The sequence below is a fragment of the Anguilla anguilla genome, chromosome 1, assembly GCF_013347855.1.
Source record: "Anguilla anguilla isolate fAngAng1 chromosome 1, fAngAng1.pri, whole genome shotgun sequence".
NCBI lineage: Eukaryota > Metazoa > Chordata > Actinopteri > Anguilliformes > Anguillidae > Anguilla > Anguilla anguilla.
In genome coordinates this window covers 23,453,760-23,478,454 of record NC_049201.1, presented here as the reverse complement: position 1 = coordinate 23,478,454, position 24,695 = coordinate 23,453,760, and the positions used below count along the sequence as shown (strand labels likewise).

Below are 24,695 nucleotides of genomic sequence, written 5' to 3'. Positions count from 1 at the left end.
TCCTGAAGCAGTCCAGGTCGATTCCTTTGCTCAAGGACGCAATAGCAGGGCCCTGCCCTTCTTTATTCTATGTACCGTTTACCAGTTTAGTTCCCTAATCACTACTCCACAAGTCACATAAATACTTATGATCACGTGTCCTTCTGTGGTCTGGCGTGGCCATTAACATGGGCAAAATTATTATAAGGGTGGTGTCAAAGCTCTGTGGCATTTGCATTAGGCAGTGAATAAAATGTGTGCAAGTGCTTAAATGGGTGTAATACAATTGCAAACACTGATGAAAAACACCCAGAGGCTGTGGAGTCCCAAACGTCAAGAGAAAACGCACACGGTGATGTACGGGCGTACGGCTGAAGGCTCTCGGTTAAAGTGAAAAATGATCATGTGATAACATGGTGCACTGGACAGCGGCCTAAAGATGTATTTCAGTCATTCTTGAGGCATTCAGACAAGAAGCTGATGCGAAATTGGACATTTCACAACGGAAACTGACGTGTGATTGTAGCTCTTATGCTAGTAAATTCAAAGTCCTAGTATTTCCAGTAGAGCTTACATGTATGGCACTATGTCTTAATCTCCCTCTGTGAAATGGAACCATTACTGTTCTGGCAGGTCATCATTAGGCCTCGATGATTTTTCAGCCACACAAATCCAGTGTCCTGTATGATCCATGCGCATTCTGTTTTACACACACACAGGCGCGCGCACACACACGCACACACACACACACACATCTCCCTCCTTCCTTCTTTACGGCCCATTCTCACTCTGTCACACACCCAACCCTCCCTCCCTCCATGGACGCCTCTAGTTCTCAGCAGGGTCTCCATCTCCAGCTGCTTTTTGAAATGGGGCAGGTTTACTGTGAAGACTCTGGATTTAGCAACGGGGAAAATGAAGAATTAAAAATCCCTCACGTCTTCTCTACAGGAAGAGTACCTCTCTTTTACGCATACATCAACGTGTACATTATTTTAAATCTCGTACTCCCTTCACTTACTCTGTGATGTTCTGATGTGAACCTGAATTCACACGCCTTGTGGCTTTGTGTAGGTGAGCCGCAGACCCAAACAGTACCAAAGCAAGCCGAGCTATGTTAGGGTGACGGCGTGGTGTAATGGTTAGAGAACCGGGCTTGCAATTCATGTTTTAGGTTCAAGTTGTATTGTAGGCACTGCTCTTATAACCTTGAGCAAGGTACTTAATCTGAATCGCTTCAGTAAAATATCCTGCATTATAACCAAATTGTATGCAAGAAAAAGAAGGGAAGCTGTGTATGCTACTCTGGCTAAAAGCACCTGCTCAATACCTGAATAAACATAAATACGTCAAAGTGAGGACAACGGTAATGCCGGTGCGGCCAAGTAACAAGGACGACCTCAGTTATTCAGAAATGCTGTTTGCACTGCAGACTAAAAGATAGCTGTCGCTCTCTGCAGTTAGAGGTATATAATAGGTGTATGTCTGGGAGGACACGCTTGCAGACAGACCTGGATATTACTCAGGCATTGCCTAAACTTGGTTGATTAAAGCAGGATTGCTTATTGCAATATTCAGAAAAATGCAGAAATGTTGATATTCTCCTGAGAGTAATGCAAGAGATGTACACTATATCTCTTCTTCCACAGGCATATTATCATAACCTTCCTTTTACTAGGAGGTCACATTGAGATTTAAATCCTCTTTTCCAAATCAAAATAAGGCCAATGTGGCTAAAAATAATGTGAACAAAGTGCACATTTCCTTATAGAACTCATTCTCTCGGGCCATTTCTCCCGGGTGCTTTTTGCTTGGTTTTTTGAACTCTGGAGTAAAATGGGGAGTATTTAATTAAAATGACATCAAAATGGCAGAATATGCAAGAATAGATGGTAATGGGTAGTAATCTCAAAACGGATGTGCTCCTTGGCGGTGGGTCTTTCCGTTAACTGCCGCATTTAGTCAGCAGGGCCTGTCTTGTAATTAAAATTTAGCCAACTCCTACTGCATGGGGTTCTGTTGGTCTCTGATGTGGAGAAAGCACGCTGATCAAGAAAAATGCAATAATAAATGTAACTGCCTTTTCCAAAAATGCCTTAGTCCATCTGTGAGTAAGTAGGTGGGCAGTCAGGAGAGTAATTTATCTCTGGAGTTGGTGCGCAGAGTCTTAACTGTGTCCTGGTTATATTGGGAGAGATGCTTTTCCTTAGCGGCAGCGGGCTAATAGTTTATTCATATAGGGAATTGGAAGCAAGCAGCAAAATGTGTTTTCTTTGACTTTCTGGCTGTTTGATTGGAAAAGCAACAAAAGAAAGGCAAGCGGGCTGCTCCGTACTGCTCCCTGTGTACGGTCAGTGTACCTCTGAGCGCGTTTGTGGCTCTAAATAATATGAGTCGCTATTTTAGAAGCGCAGTTAGGAAGTTGGAAAGGTAATCTTTAATGGACTGTGCGCAGCAGATTATCCTCATGCAAGTGCTCAGGAAATGACTCTCTGTTACATTGTGTGATTCACTCATTTATCCTAACGTGACCTTGGTGATGGGGGAAGAAGAGAGACGGGGAATGAGGAAGAAATGCGAGCGTAAAGCAGAATTTGATTAAAACAATCCCGGACTGCCTTCCATAAGCAGGTTACTTAATTAAAAATGCTTCAATTGAGTCTCCTGCTGATTCCGTGCTAATGGTGACGCGAGCGCGGCTTCTGCGGTGGGCTGGGCAGCTCCTGACGAGCTTCGGAAACGCAGCGGCCGTGGGACGGCGAATCGCGGGTGCCGCGCGCCGCCCCGCTTCCTGCCTCCGTGAGCGACGCCGGCGAGCGCCAGCTGTGTCCGACACTTTCCGGCGATGCCATGTCAGAGCCAGGGTTGCCAGATGCTTTCGATTTTCATTCGCCATTGTAGCCTATTCCTTAAACTCCCCCTCCCCCTCCCAACTCCAATTTTCATGGGCTTCGCATAAAGTTTTCCGCACATTTGTTCCCCCCCCATATACCGCTCAAAATCCCCAACCACCCACAAGTTTTTGTTCTGGAACGTCTTCAATTAAAATTTTAACATCGTTATCTTTTGGGCGAGTGTATCCCTTAGAAACACTTTTTGTTCTGCAGAGTTGCTCTGATAGACGCATTTAATTGTCAAAATGAATAGAAGCTTACTGTACTTCATGTTTGGAAGGAATATAATTAATGTAATGTTGTATATCTTTATGTGGGCTATGGCTCTGTCCCCATATGGATTATGAACAGTAGGAAGGTGGGACACATGATTGAGGCATAAATGAGGACTTATTTTGAAAAGAAAAAAGGGAAAGCATCCCAGAAATGATTAATTTCTCTGCATTCAGGTTTTTCTGAAATAAAGTATATTTCTTGTGTATTACATATTATTATATTATTGGTTGGAATTTGTTTTGGGATATTAGAATTGAATTGTTATTTTGGTTGGACATTTGCACGTCCTGAATTGCTGAGGAGGCTCATGCTGAAATGTGTTGTCTGTCTGTGTGTAGATGCTGCAGTTAACAGCGCTTTCAGAAGAATAAAAAAATGTCCAGCACCCATTAAAGACATGAAAGAAATTCTCATAATATGTAACATGATCACGTCTTTGGAGGTTTAGTATGTGTAATCGCAAGGGTGTAGTAGTATAATTATAATTGCACAGTTGACCGAGTGTGATTATGTTTTTTTATGCGGTGTGGTCTTTTATCTGTCTTCCAGGAGTTGAATGTTGGAAGTTGTGGAAAATGAGTTATGTTTTTCAATAATTGGTGTCAGAAGGTGAAAGCTGTGAAGTGGCTGGATGATGTTTTGCTTTGAGGCTGCGGTGGTTTGTCACCGTGCGCCTAATGTTCCTGCCGCTCTCCAGCCCTGTATCTACCTGCTTTTGAAATAGCAGTTTGTGATGCCCACTCGCAGCGCCGCTTACCGGTACACGTCCTCTCCACCTCCTCCGTCGCACCGTTCGTGATCCGAGACCGGGCCACTGAAGGGCAAGTCCTGAACAATCAGCGTTGCTTGCTTAATTGCATCTTAGTTGTAAAGGAGTGGAAAGAGTTCAAATTGCAAACGGTGACTGGCTTTTGATTGGACAGGCTTTGTGCTTATATGCTTATATCTGCGCATTTGTGCGCCTTCAGGTGTCTCTCTCGCTCTCTCTCAATTTCAGTTAAAATTTCAATTAACTTTATGGGCAGGGCAGTTACAGTCATGTTACTGAAGCAATACATGTAATACTATAATGCACAAAAACTCGGAAAGTACATATAAAACATGCAACAAGTGTGACCCACAACACTCACACCATAGTAAAAAAAAAGAACAATTAGTATCTCTTTTTCTCTCTCTCTGCACAAATTCACCTATTCTGTTCCCTAATTCTCCTATTTCTCTTGTGGCAGGAGCAGAGAACATCCTCTTCTTGTTGTGATGTGCATCAACAGTATCCCCCAGGGGCTGTATAAGGTAAGCCTACAAGTGCATTGCAGCTGCATCTTACTGCCATCCAAAGTATTGAGTTGATTGCTTGCTAGTCCGTAGAATGTAACTACATTGTACAACAGCAGTGGATTAAGACATTTGCATAGTTCTGTGTGCATGACTATGAAAACTGCATAGGATTTCCTCAAGCCGATTGGCATTGGTGGTGGGTGAGGTGAGTTCCCCTTCATCACTGTAAAGCACTTAGAGCGCTCTGAAGTTCGGAAAGTGCTATATAAATGCAATGAATTAATTGATGGATTGGACTCTCTACTGCGGAAATCCAGGTGTTCTTATTTGTGGTGGTGCCGGATTTGTGGTCATGCCAGATTTGGTAAAGCCAGTTTAAAGACCCCCAGCAATAGGTTCTGGAAATTTCCATACATGTTCTTAAAGAAATAACTTAGTACACTGGTCTAAGGCTTGCGGCGTAGAAACAGAACGCTACAAACCGCAGTCGTCTTTCAGTTGATTAGATTGTTATTTGTGTAGTGGCTGGGCTGTGTGGCCGTGTGTACAGAACGCTACAGGTTAGCGCGGTGTTTATGCTCATCCCGTGCGTAAGATTGTTTGTGGCAGTTTTATTGCCCCTGAGCCCTTTACTTCAGCGTGTGATTTGTGCCAGCGAAACGGGGAGCTCTTGGGGGTGTTCAGAGAGATGGCACGGAGAGTCGCGCTCGCTCCAATAAATTCCAGACGCCGTAAATGGATAATATGTGAGACGGCGGGCTGTGTAAATTGCCCTGGATAAAGCTGGCCGATAAACAGATGAATAGCGAAAAAGCGATTTTAATTTTACTGGATTATGAAGTTGGCGGCACCTTTCAAGAGTGCGGTTTGACGATTCGCCACAGGGGTATTCATGTTTGGCAGCCATGATAAAAGAGGCCTGCATATAACTGGAGCAGGGTTTCCTGTAATCATTATGATTATGGCATATTTAGGGATAGGGTGGGCTGCCATGCCCTAATCAAGTAACTTGGGGGTGTTGAACTTCGGGTCATCTTCCTGAATGGAGGAGCATTTCCTGCAGTCATTAACAATATGAGATATCCAAGGATAGGGTGGGCAGCCTGGCCCTGATCATGTGATCATGTGGTATTGCTGTACTTTAGGCTTAAAGTATGATGACATATTTTTCCCAGAACTGGAGACGAATAACATATCTTGATTGCACATAATAATATTTCCTTACTTTCAACTAAAAAATGTTTGTCTCTCCAAACTCTTTCATGAAGAATAACGTCAACCGAACACACACAAAACTAAAGGTCAACATGTCACTGACATTGTTGGTATTGTTGTACCGAATTTAAGAAATGTTCATTTTTTATATTCATTATTTATATGAACAAAATTCATGTTATCCGGCGAGCGAGTCATGTTTTGCTAACAGTTGATTGTGCTGATTTAGTACTGACACACTTGGCACACGGTGTAAAATAGAAAGCTGTGTGAAATAAAAGCGACCTTTCGAGGATTTGAAATGAATTCAGGGACATAAATATCAGCTGTTGTCACTTGTCTGTTCTGTGACTTCTGCATGAGTGCTAAGTAGTAAAAACAGAGTATTTATCGTCTGACAGAGCGTTCAGTTAAGGCTGAGGGTATTTATCTTCTGAGTGACTGAGTAAAATAAGCATATTTATCGGGGGAAGCAAACAGATGGATTAAAGTTCTGTCTCAGCATTGTCTCCATCAGACAGGTACCTATGAATATTCATTAGCAGCGTGATGTTACAACTTCTGGTTTGTGATTCTACTAACTATAGATATGCATAACAGCAAATAATTCGGATCCAAAACAATGTTCTGAGCCCCATCTGCTGATGAATATTCACGCCCGGTGGTTGTCATGGTAATGCTAATACAACCTCCGGAACTCTTTGTCATGGACAGGAAGGAGAGTGGGGTGTGGGATCTCGCTGGTGATTATTATCTTTGTTTAAACTGTCCCTTGTGGACTCGCAGTATTAAATATGGAGCTTAGCCTTTCAATCAGGGTCTGCCTGTAATCTGAGCCTGGACCTTGCAGCTTTAGGAGTGAGCGAGGGAAATGGAGAGAGAAGGGGAAAAAGGGGGAGAGTGGAGTAAGAGAGAGAGAGTGAGAGCTGTCACGCTCACACACCTACGTGACATCTCACCTACGCTATTATTCTGAACCAAATGCACAGCATGCTCCTTACTACTATGTATAATTACAGTCGCCTGCTGGTCTGCGCACAGTACTGCAGCGTACTACAGGGCCTGAATATGAGGAGCTACACTCCAAGTGAAAAGACTCTTCCTTTGTAAGAATCTTCTAGCCAGAACACAATAGATATTTTCTCAGATGGTTACTGCTAGGAAATGAGCTTTCTGTAAATTATATGGACAGCTTTTTCATGAACACATGAATATGCTGGTTAATACGTAATTTGAGCAGCTGGAACACGGTAATGCAGTCACGGGGCAATGAGACTGATTTTTCTGAGTGCTGTCAGAGGTTTGAATGCTATTGAAGGCTGTCTGATATCTGCTTCCTGTTGTGAGCTTCTCTCAGTTGGAGGAGTCTAGTCTCTGCTCCCTGCTCTGCCCTTATTGTGGGAGGAGTTAGTGCTCTGCTCCCACCTCTGCCCTTATTGTGGGAGGAGTTTGTGCTCTGCTCCCTCCTCCGCCCTCTTATTGTGGGAGGAGATTGCGCTCTGCTCCCTGCTCCGCCCTCTTATTGTGGGAGGAGTTTGGTCTCTGCTCCCTCCTCTGCCCTTACTGTGGAAGGAGTTAGTGCTCTGTTCCCCGATTGGGGAATTTCTCTTGGGAGTTTTTTTTTGTTTGTTTTGTTTTGTTTGTTTCAATTGAAGCCGGGAATGAAACCGCAGTGCTAAGGCAGCAGAGATCCACTCTTTTAAATGCGTGTCGGCACTAAATGTGTGTAACCGGGATGGTGCGGGTGCACTGACAGGCACAGCATGCAGCCTCGGGGCATGTTCTTTCCTCTCGGAGACCGCTTGGTAAACGCGTTTACTTTCCCCTGCATTGCAAATGAGCGTGTGGCAGCACAGACTGTGTGATGCATTAGTTCTGATCAGGAAACGGGAGGGGGTGGGGGGAGGGAGGGGGGGGGTATTGTCTCGGCCCGTCTAGCGATCCGCCCGAATCGACGCATTATTGCTGCCACAGCGCATTATTGTCACTGCCACGCACATCGAGTGCGATTCGCGAGTTGTGTTTGCGAATGCTTTACGATTGCTGCCAATGTTTTCCGTCGGTTCTGAACAGCAGGGGAGAGCTCAGAGTCTGCTCGGGGTGCGCGATTGACAGGAAGACTCGCCCGTGTGCGACAGCACGAGCGTGAGCACGCCGAACGACAGTTTCACTCCCCAGGTGAAGCTAAGGCCGTTTGTGCGAAGCACTGCGAGGCTTCCGTCGCACTGACTACGTCAGAAATCCAGACCGTGGGGCTTGTCCCTAACCTGTAAACAATAGGTCAATTAGGGAACAGAATCACCTTTTTAAATTTCTTTCCTAGAACCTTGATTCAAATATACATAAAAACATAAAGAAAACAAATGTTTATCTGAATTGAATCCAGTGTGTGTTGTTCGCCAATAGTGCTTAAGATGGTGGAGAGTATTATTTATGCTCTCAAATTCTTATTAAATTTTACTGGTGGTTATTTTTGAGATAAAGGAACTTTGTGTTCAGTAAAAGCATGTTCTCCCATGTCATAAGGACACCCGAGGCGGTGATTGGCAGCCGGTGCCGTGCGGAACGGCCATCTGATTTATCCGTTCATCTGACTGCGTGCTTATACCGCCGCCGCTGACCGCGGTCCCCTGTGGTCTCTGAAAGATGATGTTTTCTCCAGCCTCTTGCGAAACCGAGTGTCACGCTCGATCCGGAACCCGCCGCCTCCGTCTGTCGGGAGGCGCGATTGGCCCGCGGACTGCGGGCGCCCTGCACCCCGTTCCGCGAAAACAGCCGCGACGCGGCTCAGTCAAACTCGGCGCGAGCTGTCACGCTGCAGATTCACCTGGGGCGGATTATCGCTGTCAGTCCCGGAGCCGTCACTCTCCGAGTACATTAACAGCTCCGAAATGGCTCTTCGGGAGAGAGCGTGGAAAACTCGCCGCTTGCCCGAGAAATCGCTTCGCGGCGTCACTGCGGCGTAAACCTCGCCCCGGAGCGAGCGCTACGGAACGGTCCTGTCTCGGCGCGGTCGCCCGTTTGGTTTTGGAAGCGGTGGCTCAAGTGGTCGCGTCCTTTAAAAACCCAAAGTGTGGAACTAGGTGCTGGTGGACCCAAGATTGCGTGAAGTGCGTTTTGGAGTGGAGTGACAGTGGCAAAGGAAGGTCAGTCGGTGCACATGAATTCTGCCTCCCATACCGTGTGCTTTCTGTTAAGGACTGTACCACTTTCATCAATGTTATACAATGAAACGCTCTGATGGGAGCCATTGAGGGCTTCCCACAGAGAAACGGTGTCGGTTACAGGTGACGTAACCCTGAAAGGGAGCACGCGGAACAGAAGGTGTGTTTGAAAGTCTTCCTGTTAGAACACCTTACTGTTAGTCAAGGTAAAGCTACAAAAAATGTCAAACTTGCCCTTGTCGCTGCCAGAAAACTGTGTGTGGTGAATGGGGTCGCCACGCCTGCCTTTAAGCTTCTCCTCAGTCTAAGTGGGATTTGTCCTCCGGCCATAATGGTAAGCATTGCAGTAGACATGTTTACATTATTTTCGATGAGAGCAGAGATCTCTTGTCACCTTGCATCGACTTGTGTGCACAGTCACACAAAAACAGCGACAAAAAGGTCAGCATGAACACTCATTACTCTGGTTTAAGTTAAAAATCGAAAGTACAGTTAAGGTGATGTACTCAATATATGAATTCATTTAATGAATAAAGTTTTGAGCCCGTTCATTTGATTTGTTTTGAAACGGAATCGGCTCTTCTGCCGGACTCCTTGTTTTCCCTCCTTCACAGCGCCGTAAAATTCTGTATCCCCAAACGACCGTAAATTTTTGGAGTGTAATCGATATAAAAAAATAATGTGTAAATGTGTCTGTTGTTTCCATAAGGCTGCGGGCTGGTTTATTTAGTGCGGCACACGTGCGGTACAGGTGGTGAAGTAGCCCAGTGTGCGGAAAGGAGGGGGGGGGGAGGGGGGCCATCTCTCCGCTCCAGATGGGAAACGCTTATCTGGAAGCTTTTGAAGGTGCATTCCTCAGCCATGTGGGGTCCCGTTCAGTAATGAGCCTTGCAGTCTCTCCTAAATTCCTCTGCCACGATAATGATTTATTTATCAGAGACTTCCTGTAGTATAAGAAGTTAAAAGTTTTTAAAAAACAAATAATGCAATCAATGAATTTTTTTGAATTGTGGTTTTAAGTCGGTTTGTCAAGCTTGGTGTCGATTGTGCCGTGTGTGTGTGATGGATAGATTATATTTCTCCCCACTAGTGTCTGGATATTTCAGACACTGTATAGTTTGGTTCATTTTTTGTGAGGAAATTTCAAATGTCAGATTGCTTAACGTTGTGTACTCTTAAGTGGCTAGGAGGAATTACCAGAATAATCGCAATTTGGTATGTGCCGTTTTCTTTCATATCCCTAATGAAACCCAGCTGCCTGGGAGTATTAGCCTAAGTTAAGGAAGTAAGGTAGGCTTGGTGCCTTGTTTTTGGAGGATGGCTGGGGCTTGTGGGCTATTTGCATATCTGGAAATTGATTTAGTCTGACTGCTTCTCTTTGTTCATGTCATGGTAATTTTATTTCATTTTTGGAGATCACAGCCAAGTAAATAATCTGTAATGCCTGAACAACCCCTTCTGTCTCTACAAATGAGTGTAAGGCTTGTATAGTTTGCCCAAGCTGGGCCTGTCTTTAAAGCGCTCTTTCAAAGTTGTGTTCTGCTGTTGTACTGTGCAGATTTGGGCAGATTGGCAGTAGGACTGCACATATTTTATCCTACCCAACCCCCCCCCCCCCCCCCCAGTGAAAAGCATTGGGCTGAGACATGGCTGGAAACAGGCTGCAACTGCAGTATAGCTGGTGGATTGTCTTATTTTTCATTATTGGTATGAAATTAAAGCTATTTATGTGTTGTGTTCGCTTGATTTGTTCGCTTGAGTTCAGCCTGGTGCCCATTGACTCGGTATGTACTGATTTTTCTGTCTCTGAAATTTTTTTCTCTTGAGGTCATCCCCCGCTTTGTGGTACATACTGTTGTTTTTTTTGTTTTTGTCTTAACCACAAAATCAATACCAATTTAAGAGAAATATTTTTATGCCCTTCTCACTCCTAGGAAATGACAGCTGCCTTAAAGGTTAATTGCTTTTTGCTAATGCTATTGAAGCGTTTTCCAGAAATAGGTCACGCTCGCGGCTGGAGTGCTGTCGCAGTTGGCGCTCTCGAACTTCGAGCGAGCCGAGATCGTCGAGCGCCAGCCGTCGCATGTTGCGTTTTTCTGCTAGGGTGTAGGTAGTCATCACACACATTTTTATCCAGCATACACAAATCTGCGGCAGACATCACACACTTTTCATCCCATTCATGCAGTTCAACAACAGACATCACACATTTGATCCTGAATATGCCAACAGCACAACATTAGAGATCACACGTTTAATCCAGTGAATACCAGTAGCACAAAAACAAACAACTTATTTATCCTGTGTGCTAAACGGAACAACAGCAGTCATCACACATCACACATTCATCCTGTACATATAAACAACATAAGGAACATTGTATACAATTTTATACAATATTTATAAATACCACAACTGCAGACATAACATGCACTTTACCCAGTCTGTAAAATAATATAAACAATTACAAAAGTCTATTAAGTCGTAATGCATTCGGCTACAGATGGGGGAGTTCTCTGGCTCTGAAAGAGGGCCTTATCTCTGGGTTAACTGATTGTTGCACTCCGGTGTGTTAGAGTCAAGGGGAAACAGGCCACACGGCATTCAAGATCATCAGCACCGCAATCATCCCCCCAATCAGCAGTCGCTTCAATGGCATCGGGCTAGGTGAGAGAGAGAGAGGGAAAGAGGGGAAAAAGGGGAGGCCATCAAATCACAATTTATGCGGTCTACAAGATAATATTACACCTGCAATATATTTTTTTGTTCTACACACATTTCTATATTGATTACTGGCTTGAGGTAACTAAATCAACCAATAAATTGTACCCTCCCTAAAGGGTCCTTCCTCCCAATCACGACTCTTCTCCATCCTGGCTCCTCAGTGGTGGAATGAGCCCTCCACTGCAATCAATCAGTGGGGAAGAGTCACTGCCCATCAGATTAAAAACCTATTTAAACTGTGCCTTGGTTCAAAAACTATATCCCCTAACCCATTTTCTTCCTAATAATACTGCATTATCCGTTTCCCTCTCTTGCTCCTGCTATGGTGTCTAACTTTGTAAGACTGCGCATTGACTGCTATCGGTTGTGACCCTGATAGCTTCATCGACCAGTGCATCAGCACTGCTCCTTGACTAAACCTGTAGTTACGCTCTAATGTAAATGTAACTAATGGTTAAGAGCTTCTACTAAGTGCCTAAATGTAAAGGTAAATTTGAAATCTGGAAGCTGGGATTACTCTCTGGCAGAGCATCTTGTTGAGGTAAAAGCAGAAAGGGGGGGACACATTAAAGATGCATATTGTCTCTGATCCGACTCGCTGCAGAAATGGGCAACAACAAAAAAAAGGCCCTGGCTGGCTGAATAGGACGGTGATCACTACAACCTGGCCGAGTTAGGGATGAAGATCCACTTTATCACCTCACCCTCAGGGGATGATACCCCCCCCCCCCCCCCCAAATCATTAGCTGAAATGAATCAATTTCAATACCTTCCAGGTTTCCAAAAAAAACTAAAGAGGGTTGTTTGTTAATGTCAGATAGAAGCAAACTTTCTCCATACTGGCTCCACAGAACCTCTTCCTCAGGGGCAAATATTTCTTCCAAAATATGAGTGCACATGAATCTGATTCACAACCTAGTGGATTCCAAAAAAAGGAAAACTCAAGAGGGTTAGTTGTTAATGTCATCTTTATATTTACCACTTTGGCAGCACAAGCACCCTTGTCGTGCAAACAAATCATATTGGAAATTCAGAGAGCGTGGGGGGGGAGAGAGAACTTCAGGTAAGAGAGGCGGATGAAAGGGAAGCAGCCGGGGTTTCTCTCTCTCTCTCTCTCTCTCTCGGGTTTAATGGGGCACGAGAGGCCTCCGAGCAGCCCGCTGACACGAGATGCGGCCAATCGCTGAAGGGCCTGGGCGGCGCTCCCTTGGCGGCTGGGAAAGGCTTCGTGCTGAAACGGTTCTGCAGGCCCTGCCTGCCGGCGGCGGTTTGTGGCGGTTTGCGGCGGTCCCTGTGCGGTCCGTGCCGATCCGGACCTGCGTGGGCTTACTGTCCCGCGCTCGGCTAGCCTTGGCTCAGATTGTGAGCTGCCATCTTGTTAGCTCCAGTTTTTTTTTTTTTTTTTTTAAAGACTGTTATCCAGGCGGTATGAAAATAGAAATACGACCCCTGTTCGCAAATTACTGACCTGTGCCTGTCCGCACAGACTGCCGGAGGTGCACTGCAGAGTGCTTCAGGCGGTGCGGCTGATATTCTTCTTGGAATTGGATGGAAACGGTTCCTGTATTAATAAAATATCCACCAAAAATATCTCTAAATTCCTCATCTTTGATGATTCAAAGTACAGATTTAGAATTCCCATGTGACCCTCAGGTTTTTTTGGAAGCTTTTACAGCCTCAAATCAGTGGGGGGGTGTGGGGGGGTGGGGGGGTGGGGGGGGGGGGACGCTTCTGGTGCATCTAACCCGGGGATGAGATCAGCTCGGAACCCAGCCTAATGGTAAAATTAGCCATGAATACCGACAGGAAATATTTAAAATGGCAGTTTGTCACCATCTTAATTTGCATAATTTGTGCAATTATTTAGTAAATACCCCATTGACCTGAGATGAAGAGCCTGTGGAATTTTCTCAAGATGCACTGGAATTTATGCTTTTAATGTGTCTTTTGATAAATTCATCCTTCTGTGTTTCAGTCCTGTACTCTAAATATTATGCATAATGCATATTTATCTCCCAATTGGTTGGTTTTATACGGTTGTTTGCTGTGGACTTTAAGCCGGTACCATCTGGCCTCCTCTTCTTGTGGATTTTTATTGCTAGATCCAATAAAGTCCAAAAACAGTGTGTTTAAATTGGGGGGGGGTGGGAATTTGACAATATTCCGTTTTGAAAAAAATAATGTTGTTGGAATATGACACTATATACGAGGAAAATGCATAGTTGCATTCATATGGTATTTTCTGTCTGTCTGTTTGCTTGTGCTTCTGAAGGAGGGAATTTCTTGCCAGGTTTCGCTGTTTGCTGAAGATGGCAGAGTAGATGGCAGGGTGTTGTGTGGAGGCCAAAGGCAATGCTTACGCTGCTCTCGGTTTCTCTGTTTTCTCCTCAGTTCTTCTTCTTCTTCTTCAAGTGCTGCCAATCTATTTCCAGTTCCATTTCGGCGTGAGCTTCAAATGCTAATTGATACATAGAGCCTCGCAGTTTAGGGGCTACTGCTTTTGTCTTTCTGAGCCTTGTCGGTCGATAGAGGTGGACATGACAAAGCGCTGAGAAAGGTATATGTTAGTATGCTGCTGGTAAAATCCCTTCTCCGTAGCATTTCTGACACCGGGCGCGGGATGACAGCCGGCGTGGAAACAAAGCTGCTTTCATTGTGAGATCAGATGGGCCCGTTGACGTGTTTTTTTTTATGGGTGTTTAAGAGGTACGCTAAGTCTAACCGTGGAGATAATCGTAGTGTGTAACTGTGACAGGGAGATTAACTGTGACAAGATGTGCTGTTTTTACAATAGCGACAGAGTGCTGGGAAGAAATTGAATGTAAACACTCGGGGGTAGGGGGCAGTTGTGCCCCGCAGGTGCGATAATGCACCTGGCCGTGCCTGAACAGTGGGGAGAGGCGGTGTACCTGTCCCTGCAAATGGGAGCATTTGAATATTTCCGTGGACTATTCCATCTGGCTCAGATCAAAAAACAGAATGACTTTCTCTACAGGACACCTGTTTAACAGTTTTGAAGGTGCAGTTTTAAAGGCTCAATGAAACGCTTTGAAACTGCATCATTGCCTACTTGTTTTGTAAATGAGTTTTATTGATGTTTAGTCCAACAGTACTAAGTGTTTGTAGATGTTTTGTTAAGGAGTTCAAGGTTTCCAAATTTAGAAATTCCACGCAATAAGTGCAGCTGACATGCTATGCTATTGCACGCTGTGACCTTGTGTGGAATTGGCAAATTCGGAAACCCTGCACTCCTTAACAAGACTTGCTCTTTTTCACAGAAAAAAATCAGTTTTTCACACCTATTTAAAGCATCTTTCTCTGTGTGTGTGTTGTTGTGATGTGTGGTAGGCTGTGTAGTGTGTGGTTGTGAGGTGTATTAGGCTGTGCAGTGTGTGGTTGTGGTTTGTGGTAGGCTGTGCAGTGTGAGGTTGTGGGGGTGTGGTAAGCTGTGCAGTGTGCGATTGTGGTGTGTGGTAGGCTGTGCAGTGTGTGGTTGTGGTGTGAGGTAGGCTGTGCAGTGTGAGGTTGTGGGGGTGTGGTAAGCTGTGCAGTGTATGGTTGTGGGGAGTGTGGTAGGCTGTGCAGTGTGCGGTTGTGGGGTGTGTGGTAGGATGTGCAGTGTGTGGTTGTGGTGTGTGGTAGGCTGCACAGTGTGTGGTTGTGGCGTGTAGTAGGCTGTGTAGTGTGCAGTTGTGGTGTGTGGTTAGGCTGTCTGGTTGTGGTGTGTGGTAGCCTGTGCAGTGTGTGGTTGTGGTGTGTGGTAGGCTGCACAGTGTGTGGTTGTGGCGTGTGGTAGGCTGTGTAGTGTGCAGTTGTGGTGTGTGGTTAGGCTGTGTGGTTGTGGTGTGTGGTAGCCTGTGCAGTGTGCAGTTGTGGTGTGTGGTTAGGCTGTGTGGTTGTGGTGTGTGGTAGCCTGTGCAGTGTGAAGTTGTGGTGTGTGGTTAGGCTGTGTGGTTGTGGTGTGTGGTAGCCTGTGCAGTGTGCAGTTGTGGTGTGTGGTTAGGCTGTGTGGTTGTGGTGTGTGGTAGCCTGTGCAGTGTGCAGTTGTGGTGTGTGGTTAGTCTGCTGTGGAGGGGCGTAGCCTGAGCCATTGTCGGGTGGATTAGGCTCTCTGCTGATTTGGACCAGAGTTGTGCCTTTGTGCTGTGAACAATCGGCACCGTCTGAAATGCTAATTGAAAGTGAGCGCGGGCTTTCTCTGCTAGTGCTCCTCAGCCTGCAGTCATTAGTGATCGGTGGCAGCTCTGCTTTTTAAGTCATGAATGCAGAGGCTACCTCTGGGGGTGGGGTCACTCGCTGTAATGAGTCAAGGAGGTCCGGGCGCCCTGAATCTTTTACTCCTTTGTCCTTCCCCATTCTAATCAAGCGCTTTTCTTTTCCTGATGTTAAGCAGTCCATTTTAACCTTCCTGGCTCTTAGTAGGAGAGAAGGAAAATGAGGGACGCATGGGACTATTGTTATAAGGCTTAATTGGATGAATTATTATTAGGATATTAACGGGGCTGAATCATTAGGGTGTTTTGGCAGTGTGCTCAGTAAATATGCTCACATGATAATATGTGCTGTGCTCTAGTTTTTCACAAAACCCATTGCAAATAGTGAGTAAACCTGAGCATTAATCTCGCGGAGTTTAACACAGTGTTTCACTGTTGCCTTTCATCCAATTTAAGCTTTTTCTGATGAACAGCACCTCCTGATGACAGGTGTGTTCCCCTTCATTTTTGAAAGCAATTTAGTCTGCCAGCTGTGATTATAGTGTTTTGCTGATGGAGAGGAGTGTTGTTTGGGCACGTCTGGGAAGATGATGGAAAATGGAAGAGGAACGTCAGAGTTAGCGGGAGAGCTCTCCCTTTTACAGTGCAGCCGATGCCATCATGCTTTGTAGAAGAACTCTTCCTTTTACAGTCTGACCGATCCCATCATGCTTTGTAGAAAAACTCGTCCTTTTACAGTCCGACCTATCCCATCATGCTTTGTGGGAGAGCTCTTTCTTTTACAGTCCAGCCGATCCAATCATGCTTTGTGGACGAACTCTTCCTTTTACAGTCCTGCCAATCCCATCGTGCTTTGTGGGAGAGATCTTCCTTTTACAGTCCAGCCAACCCCATCATGCTTTGTGGGAGAGCTCTCCATTTTACTGCCTAGCCGATCCCATCAGGCTTTGTGCGAGAGCTCTCCATTTTACAGTCTAGCAGATCCCATCATGCTTTGTGGGAGAGCTCTCCATTTTACAGTCTAGCAGATCCCATCATGCTTTGTGCGAGAGCTCTCCCTTTTACAGTTCAACAGATCGAATCTGGGAATGATCACATCATTTTCATACCAAAAAACTGGAGTTTCAGTTGTAGTTTCAACTGAATCCTAGATTTGGGCATGAGCCTCTCATTTTAAAGGATCAGTTGAATCCTCAATTGAATTAGCAATCTGCTATTTTACTAAGTAAACTGGATTAAATATGACAGATTTAAAAAAAAAAAAAAAACCCTGATGTTGTTTTTGATTGGCTGAAATAGCCTTTGCCATTCCTTTATCCATGATATTTTCTCCAATTTGTGGGAATGGCAGTTTGTACATGCAGAAAACCCTGATGTTTCTCCATGATTTGGAATAGCAGTTGTAATTGAAATTAACACCCTGCAGATGAGACTACTTGAATATCGACTTCCCATTGCCGTGTAAAATCTCATTGTAATTTCAAAGTCTCATGTGTGGTGCTGTCCTGAAATAGTTCTGTGGTCATTTATTAGATTTTCCCTTTGTTAATTCTTACACATCTTCATAGGCACAGCCAGGAGTGAGTGAGAGTGATGATGCAGTGTAGTTCCAGAGCTGTTTGAAATGCAGATGTGGTAGGCACACTGAATTTATTTTTGCCATTAAATTTATTTGCTAAGTGAAGCTTAAAGGCTGATATGCACTTTGTTATTATTTTATTCCTCAGAGATCTGGAAGTTGTGTCGAGGTCTGAAGGTTTCAGTCAGAATTGTATTATATTGCTGCTGGGATTTGGTCTTAAGTCATGTGTCTTCACCGAGCTCTCTGATTTCATTATCATATAATAGAAACGCTTATTGTTCTCCGTGTTGGAATAACTTTGCTTAATGCCATCTGGAATGCTTTGTTATTGACGATGACTAGTTTTAAATGTCATACTATGACAAAGAAATGTATTTAAGCTTTGCTAATTGTGCTGTGGAGTGTACTCCGGTGTGGCAATGGGCTGTTGTGACAGACAGCAGGTGTAGATTATTGAACGGAATCACAGAACGGTCCGATGTTCTACATCACTTTTCCTAACGCTCGTGCTTTCCTCCCTCATCTTCTCTCGGTCTTCATCAGTGGTAGCCATTTTGTGCTAACCGGTTTTCAGTTAGTCCTGTTCTAACTGTGGTTTTCACTAAGTTTCATCTAGTCTTAATGAACATCTGCGCGTTCTGAGGGATATTTTGAAAGTACGCTGTTGTCACTATTTCAGCCTGTCGCTCCATTATTTTACATTCCAATCACTGTTGATGATTTTCCCCAGGTTGGGGAAGCTGAGTAGCTCAGCTAGTGAAGGTGTTCACCACAGGCTGTACCTTCTAGCCACATGCCTCAGCCATATCACTGCAAAAAAGTCTGTTTTAACAGGTGTTTTAGTCTTTTAATGAGACTTAAATCTTTTTTCCCTGTTCAGCTTGTTTTAGATTACGTTTTGCTTGACAAGTGAACTTGTCTTAGCCCATTGGCAAATCTTGAAATGAGTTAACCCTCATTGCCAATCTTTTTGGCTTATTTAGTAATAAAGTAATATAAATAACACTAGAAGTCTAAATATAAGACTAAAATAGGTTACTTGTTAAGATTGACATGTTTTTAGGTTCTTGTAGGGACGCAAGTCTTCAGCAAGGTGTGACGGGGGGAGAGAGCTGCAGCGAGGCATGATTGGCTTTATCCAGTCGGGGACAGGGTAGGGTGGGATTAAGTCTGCTAGGTCTCCACGAATTACATTAGCTCCTCTGAATGATATACCGGGTTCCCGACGGAGAGATACGGCGCCCTTCCGATCGCCGCTAGCTCTGTACGCGGAACCGCACAAACTGCGGTGTGTGTGGTAGCCTCTGGCTCTCCCGCGAGTGTTTCCGGAGGAGTCCGTGAGCTTCGGCCGCAGCGCTCCTGGTGCTGATAGGGGTGGCAAAGGAGTCGCCCAAGAGGCGCAATTAGCCGTTCAAAATCGAGGATAAGAAGTTTGACCCGGGATGCTTGCACTGACAGCAGGGAAAGTGGAAAGGGCAATGAGGGACAGTCAGGGCCAAGATGGACAGCTCATGGGAGACAAGCCGGTCCGATGGACTTGATTGGCTGGTAGGAAGTACCGTTTTATCCGGTGAGAAGCAGGGAAGAATGAGAGGGTTGTTTTCACTGTGGCGTGAGAAGGTTCAGGCAACACTTCCCCATCCACTGTCCTGAAATGAACAGAAGCAAATGTAAACTGTTCTGGAAGTCCTTTTAATCGTATTTACAAGAATTATACCCAGACACTCAAACGCAGGCACACACAGATGGTTAGCGTCAAATTTTGAACCGTGTTGTTTTACAAAGGAGCAAATGTTGTAAACTGTGCTGCTAAGCTGATTCAGTCTAAATAAGCAAAGCTTTTCATCTGCTGTTTGCAGAGTTTGAATTGCGAACAGTTTGGCATAAACTTTTCTTGGACTGCATCGCTTTTCCACAGGCTGCGAGGGTGTGTGACAGAAAGCTACTTTTATGCCTTACGGGGGGATTACTTTGTTATCCTCGTGTAGATTCGTAGCCGATTTGGGACAGGATTGTAGCCCCGGTGCCGCTCTGGCTTGTCTCGTGCTGTTAGGAATGCTAATCACTGGCCTGGAAACTAATTTCACGTGCGGAAAGGCTTTACAGTCTGGCAACCCGCGGTGCGTTTCCTCGGAGATCTGACATCAGCAAAGATATGACTTTAACCCTCGTTACGGGAGCGCGGGGAATGATCCCTGTCCCTGAGGTGAGGCCGCTGCTTATCACCGGGATGCAAATAATTATAACTGAACACAGTAAATGTGGCTAGCCTGCGATGCGCCTGTCATTCGGTTACCTGGCTGCCGAGCGATCCTACCCAACCCTAGTTTGAGCGCAGAAACAGTCAAACTAAGAAAACACAAAAACAAAGGAGACCTAGAAAACAATTTGATGATTACCTGCTTGAAATGTCATTGCTGCAGAAATGTTATGAAATAAATACAGAAAGTAATTTGAAAATTTGCAGGTTTACTTTCTGTTACTGTGCCCCCTGCAGGCCACACTGCACGTGCAGCTCTATCACTTAATTACTTCTCTTTCAAATGAGCTGACTTTACATCAGTTACGTTTGATACATTAATAATTCATACTGCTGTGCATTTAATTAAGGTATTACGATTAAATAGCTTGCTCTAGGTTGAGCGATACTACCCTAACTGTTACAAGCTCAGGTTGGAAAGCTCATCTGTAATGTATTATGTTGAAGAGAGAGCTGTAACAGGCTTAGAGAGACGTGTCTTTGGCTGCTGGGTGGTTTATCCTATTAAGGTACTGTTCTATTGCATGGATGGGCCCCAGTGTCTGGTATGGAATGTGGACTGTGCCAGTGCTAACTGGCTGGCAGCCCCATGGGGCGATGCACAGTTGGCTCTGTAGCATTGCCCAGGGGTGGGAGAGTTTCAGTTGGGCGGGGTGACGGTGTCTCATCGGTGACCCACCTGCTGTTTGGTCCGGCACCTGCAAGTCCGCTTATTAAGAAGCACGTGAATTCTTCCTCATGTCTGTGTAAGCCCAAATTGGACACAGTGGTGTGATAAGCAGTGATGGCTGACTTCACACTTCGCAGCACGTGCACACTCTCAAATTGATGGCAGAGATTGTGGCAATAAGTTCCGGTAAATATGATTAGGTATTCCAAAGTAATTTTTTAAAAGAGAGAGGCGTTTTTGATTCCTGTGCCATACTGAACTCTTAAATGTCACACTCTGACGTTTTGGGAAAATTCTCACTTTTCAGACCGGTGCTACCTGGGGGAATTCTCACTCGTCACACCGATGCATGCTGGGAGAATTCTCACTCTTCCCACCGATGTGTGCCTGGAAAATTCTCACTCTTCACACTGATGCATGCTGGGAGAATTTGGCCCACGTTCTTCTGCTTATTCACTCTGCCTCTATCTGCTTCTCTCCTCCTGCTCTTTTGTCCTCGTAGCACAGTCTGACGAGCGTGCTGGTGGTGCGTTGGTGTTTGGGGGCAGTTACCGAGCTGGCAGTGGTATATGAAAGCACCCAGGGGGGATAATTAAAATGAACAAAATGGCCCCTTTACCTGGACAAACCTGGGCTTATGCACAGACTGCTTATTGCTCGCAAAGCAATTTCCTTAAGACACACACTGCTGCAACAACAGATAAGACGGATGCACATAGAACGAGATGCCTCATTTAGATGATGACGCGTTTAGTCTTATCTTGTGTGTGGGACAAAAAGGACATTTAAAAAGATTGTTGGATTCTTGACCTTGAGTACATATTGGTGATTTCTCCCAATTTGCCTTTTTATTTTTTTTATCACAGTACTGCTGTCCTTGCTGTATTCACTACAAGTCTGATAAATTCATTATCGTTATCACACCACTGTGTCCACGTTGGGGTCACACAGACATGGTTCAGTGGAAGACTTTTTGTGTGATTCTTAATAGGAGGACTTGATGATAATTCATTTATTTTTATTGCAATCTTTCAGTACTTACCTGTCTGATAAATTCATTATCATTGATTATTATTTGTTGTCACTCACTGTTCACAGCTTTCATCTCAAAAGCTCAAATCCTACATATTCTGTGTCTGTCCCATCCCATTTCGACCTTTTTACTAATTACGATTGTACACACAGACGTTGCTACAACCTGCTCACACAATTCTAGGGTTGCAAGCTAGCAAAAGAGTACAGTTAACTGAAAGCCGCCCTGACAAGATCGCGTAATCAGAAGCACGTTAGCCCCTGAAGTGGCCCTTTCATTTGTAATGAAGCAGCTGTCGGTGGCAGCGGTGGGACCTGGTTTTGCCGCACGCCTTTTGTTTAATATCCGTGCCGCTGCAAGGCCGACGCACCGTGTGGGGGGGGACTGCACTGGGGGGAGAGTGCAGGCAGCCGGTGTAACGCCACAATCCCTCGCTTCACTGGCTAAAGCCAAATTGTAGTTAAAAAAAACATGCCTCAAACAGTCGCATGCTTTTAAAGCCACGCTTTCACTGCACAGAATTGGGTGGGGGGGGGGGACACACGCCTAAACCTGCTTCTATATATGGTGGGTCCCCGCGGTGCTGAATTTTTCATTGGAACGTCTCTGCTCGGCTCGGGGTCAGACAGAGTGCAGGGCATGGCAGGTTTACTGGGTTATGAGTGGCAGAGTTAACCCTTTCACTCCCAGCCCTGGGAGCGTATTCATACAGCATCATTAGAGCAGGAAATGGTCCCTAAGTGCAAGTGTGTAATCGATGACCTGCGGCTGAGTGTTTTTTTTGTTTTTGTTTGTTTGCTTGTTTGTTTTCCTTTTGTTGTTGTTTGTTTGGGGTTTGTTTCATCCCAAGTGTCCTCCCTTCTACCACAGCAAAAAAAAAAAAAAAAATATCCTGCTACTTCTACTTCTTCCCTGTAGCCTGATATCTCTTCAACAGCTCGGTGCTTTTATATGCCCTCTCACAAAAGGTGCGCCCATGCGTCTTCAATGCAGCCGCCTTCTGGCAACTCCTTAGCAGTTTGCTCCCGCTTGCAAGTATTGAATGCCTGACAACGCTCATGAATACCTTTTATTTTTAAGCGTACATCACAGATTTGTGGTGCTCCTCGAATTTTCAAGCATTTGAGCCCTGCCCGGTGAACAAATAACAGTCAACCGTCTGTGGGGAGAGTTGAAAGTTGGGTGTTGTGTCACCTTCGGCCCAACGGCGTCCTCGGTGAGCCGAAAGAATCCGATCCGGGGCTCCGCGCTGAAGCGACGCCGCGGGTCTAACCCGTGCTGATCTCGGGCCCAGACTCCACGGTGATCTGAAGCCGCCGACTGCATTTGGGTGTCGTCGCCGCACGTCTCCGCGAGACTGTAATCTTAACACCGGAGTGTCATCAAACATGGCCGCGCTGAGCGAACGGTCCCTCGCTCCCCCGTCATATTAAAGCCGGGCGCGACGAGGGCGCCGATTGGCCCGTCACGAGCGACGGCGAGGCAGAAGCCGCTCTCGACAGCGGGACGCGGTGGAGGCCTGATTACTACTGTACTGTGCGCACGGTTTATTACCCGGATCACTTATAGTTCAAGCAATCTAATTAGGCAAAAATCGTTTCATTTATGTTATTTGCTTTTGCTCATTTAATTTATTGCCAAGTAGCCGGCCCCCAAGTCGGGCATGTTTTTAATTTCTTGCGTTTTTACGCTGTCGGAACTCGGCGCTGGGGGGTGACTGGGCTAAATGGAGCGTTTGCTGCGACCGGTGACGTTTTTTATGCAAATGAGGCTGCGAATTTGCTATAATTTCAGCAAGGTTTTTTTTTTTTTTTTTTTTTTTGCTGCTTGTGCGTTGCAGAGAACAGTGAGGACCTCAGGCCTTCTATAAGAAGCATTGTGTGCCCTTGTATCAAAGAAGGATGCTCCTATCAATTGCACGAAGGGGAGTCTTTCACTGTTCAAAGGCCTGCAGCCTTAATGACACAATCATTGGACCAAATCATACTGCCTGGAACATCGCAGTGTTCCATGAGAAACAGTTTGTGTTCCCACACTGATTGTACTTCCAAAACACAGTTTTAATTGTGTGACAGTGTTACGATCCAAGTTGATTATTGTCACGCCAAGACAACACTCAGACACACACACACACACAAGCATACTCGCAAATGCATACATACGCACACACATACACACAACTGAATGCATACATACAGGACACACAGATTCACAGTACAGATTGATATAACTACAATATCCAGTGGTTTTATATGAAATTTATCTTCAACATAAGGCTTACATTATTCAAATACAATTCAAAAAATTCAAAAATGATTGCTATAGAACATATTGCCATGCCCATATACTAGGTTTAAACAGATACTGTATGGATACTGCAGCATAGAGTTGGTCAATGTATATATCAGTTTGAAGCTATTGCAGTATACATTCATTGAGTCTGTTGCAAATAACCTGTGCCTCTGGAGCTTTGCAACTGCTTATATCAGCAGTATGGTACCGAGAATGAAAGATTCGGTCGAACTGTTAGAGCCGCTGTTTTCATAAGTGCTCAATGCAGCCTGAACTGGATTTGTTCAAGAAGCAATCAATGAGTTGGAGTTAATTTCACGAATGGAGAAACATGACTGAGTCAGAAGGGCTAAGAGGAAGTTGACATGGCATGCTGTTCCCCTGGTTCTGCTCCATTGACTCTTATGAAGTTAGGTTTTCTATCCCCTCATGTTGTTGCTTTACTTATGAAGTTGCCTCGCACTTTATCCTTCACATGTAGCCGCTGTTTATCATCCGTTGTCCTGAGTCTGATGCTGTTTTACTGGTCTACACGATAGGAGTTTGTAGACAGCGATTTTCTTTTCTATGTGGACTTAAAGCAGGTGTAATCCTGCCTCCTGTGTTGTACTGAGGGTGACATGAGCCTGAGAGTAGACACTGTCCCCTGAAAAAATGCCGTTGTCTAGGTGCGATCTAACAGGTAGCGTGAAGCGAAGGCTTCACACGGCTGTGCTGTGCCGTGTATTCAGTAAAGTGGATGAAGTGTGTTTTTTTTTTTTTCTTTTCTTTCTTCTTTATCCCTGTGCAATCGCTGCAGTTCGAACTGGCACTATGCAGTGGAGGACAGGTGTGGTTTCTTTTTTCAAAATGGCACTGCGCCATTAGAGAGGCCTGTTTGTGCCTGGCAGTTGTGCCAGGGGATTGTGCCAGCGTCTCGCTCTGAGTGTGTGCCAAGGTGTTATGGGTCCGCCGCGGAAGCTGAGGTCAGTCTAATGTCGTTGCTGCGTCATGCCGTTGCCGCGGTAACCCGAAAGCCCATAACACCCTTGGTGCCTGCGCAAAATCCCCCAGTGCTCCTGCTACCTTAGCTTAACCCTCAAACACAATCTGTACCTCGGCTAAACGCCATAAC

General features: G+C 45.2%; 1 protein-coding gene across 3 annotated transcripts in view; it reads left to right on the top strand.

Moving 5' to 3' along the window:
• The window catches only part of LOC118237444 (kelch-like protein 29), a 136,660-nt gene that overhangs the window by 6,235 nt on the left and 105,730 nt on the right, over nucleotides 1-24,695 (top strand). For 2 of the 3 annotated variants that reach the window (XM_035436157.1, XM_035436167.1), the window contains exon 2: nucleotides 4,379-4,442. The gene's annotated coding sequence lies outside the window, so the exon portion shown is untranslated. Of the gene's footprint in view, nucleotides 1-4,378; nucleotides 4,443-9,022; nucleotides 9,141-24,695 lie in introns of those variants that run through there. The other variant, XM_035436174.1, reaches the window with a different exon arrangement.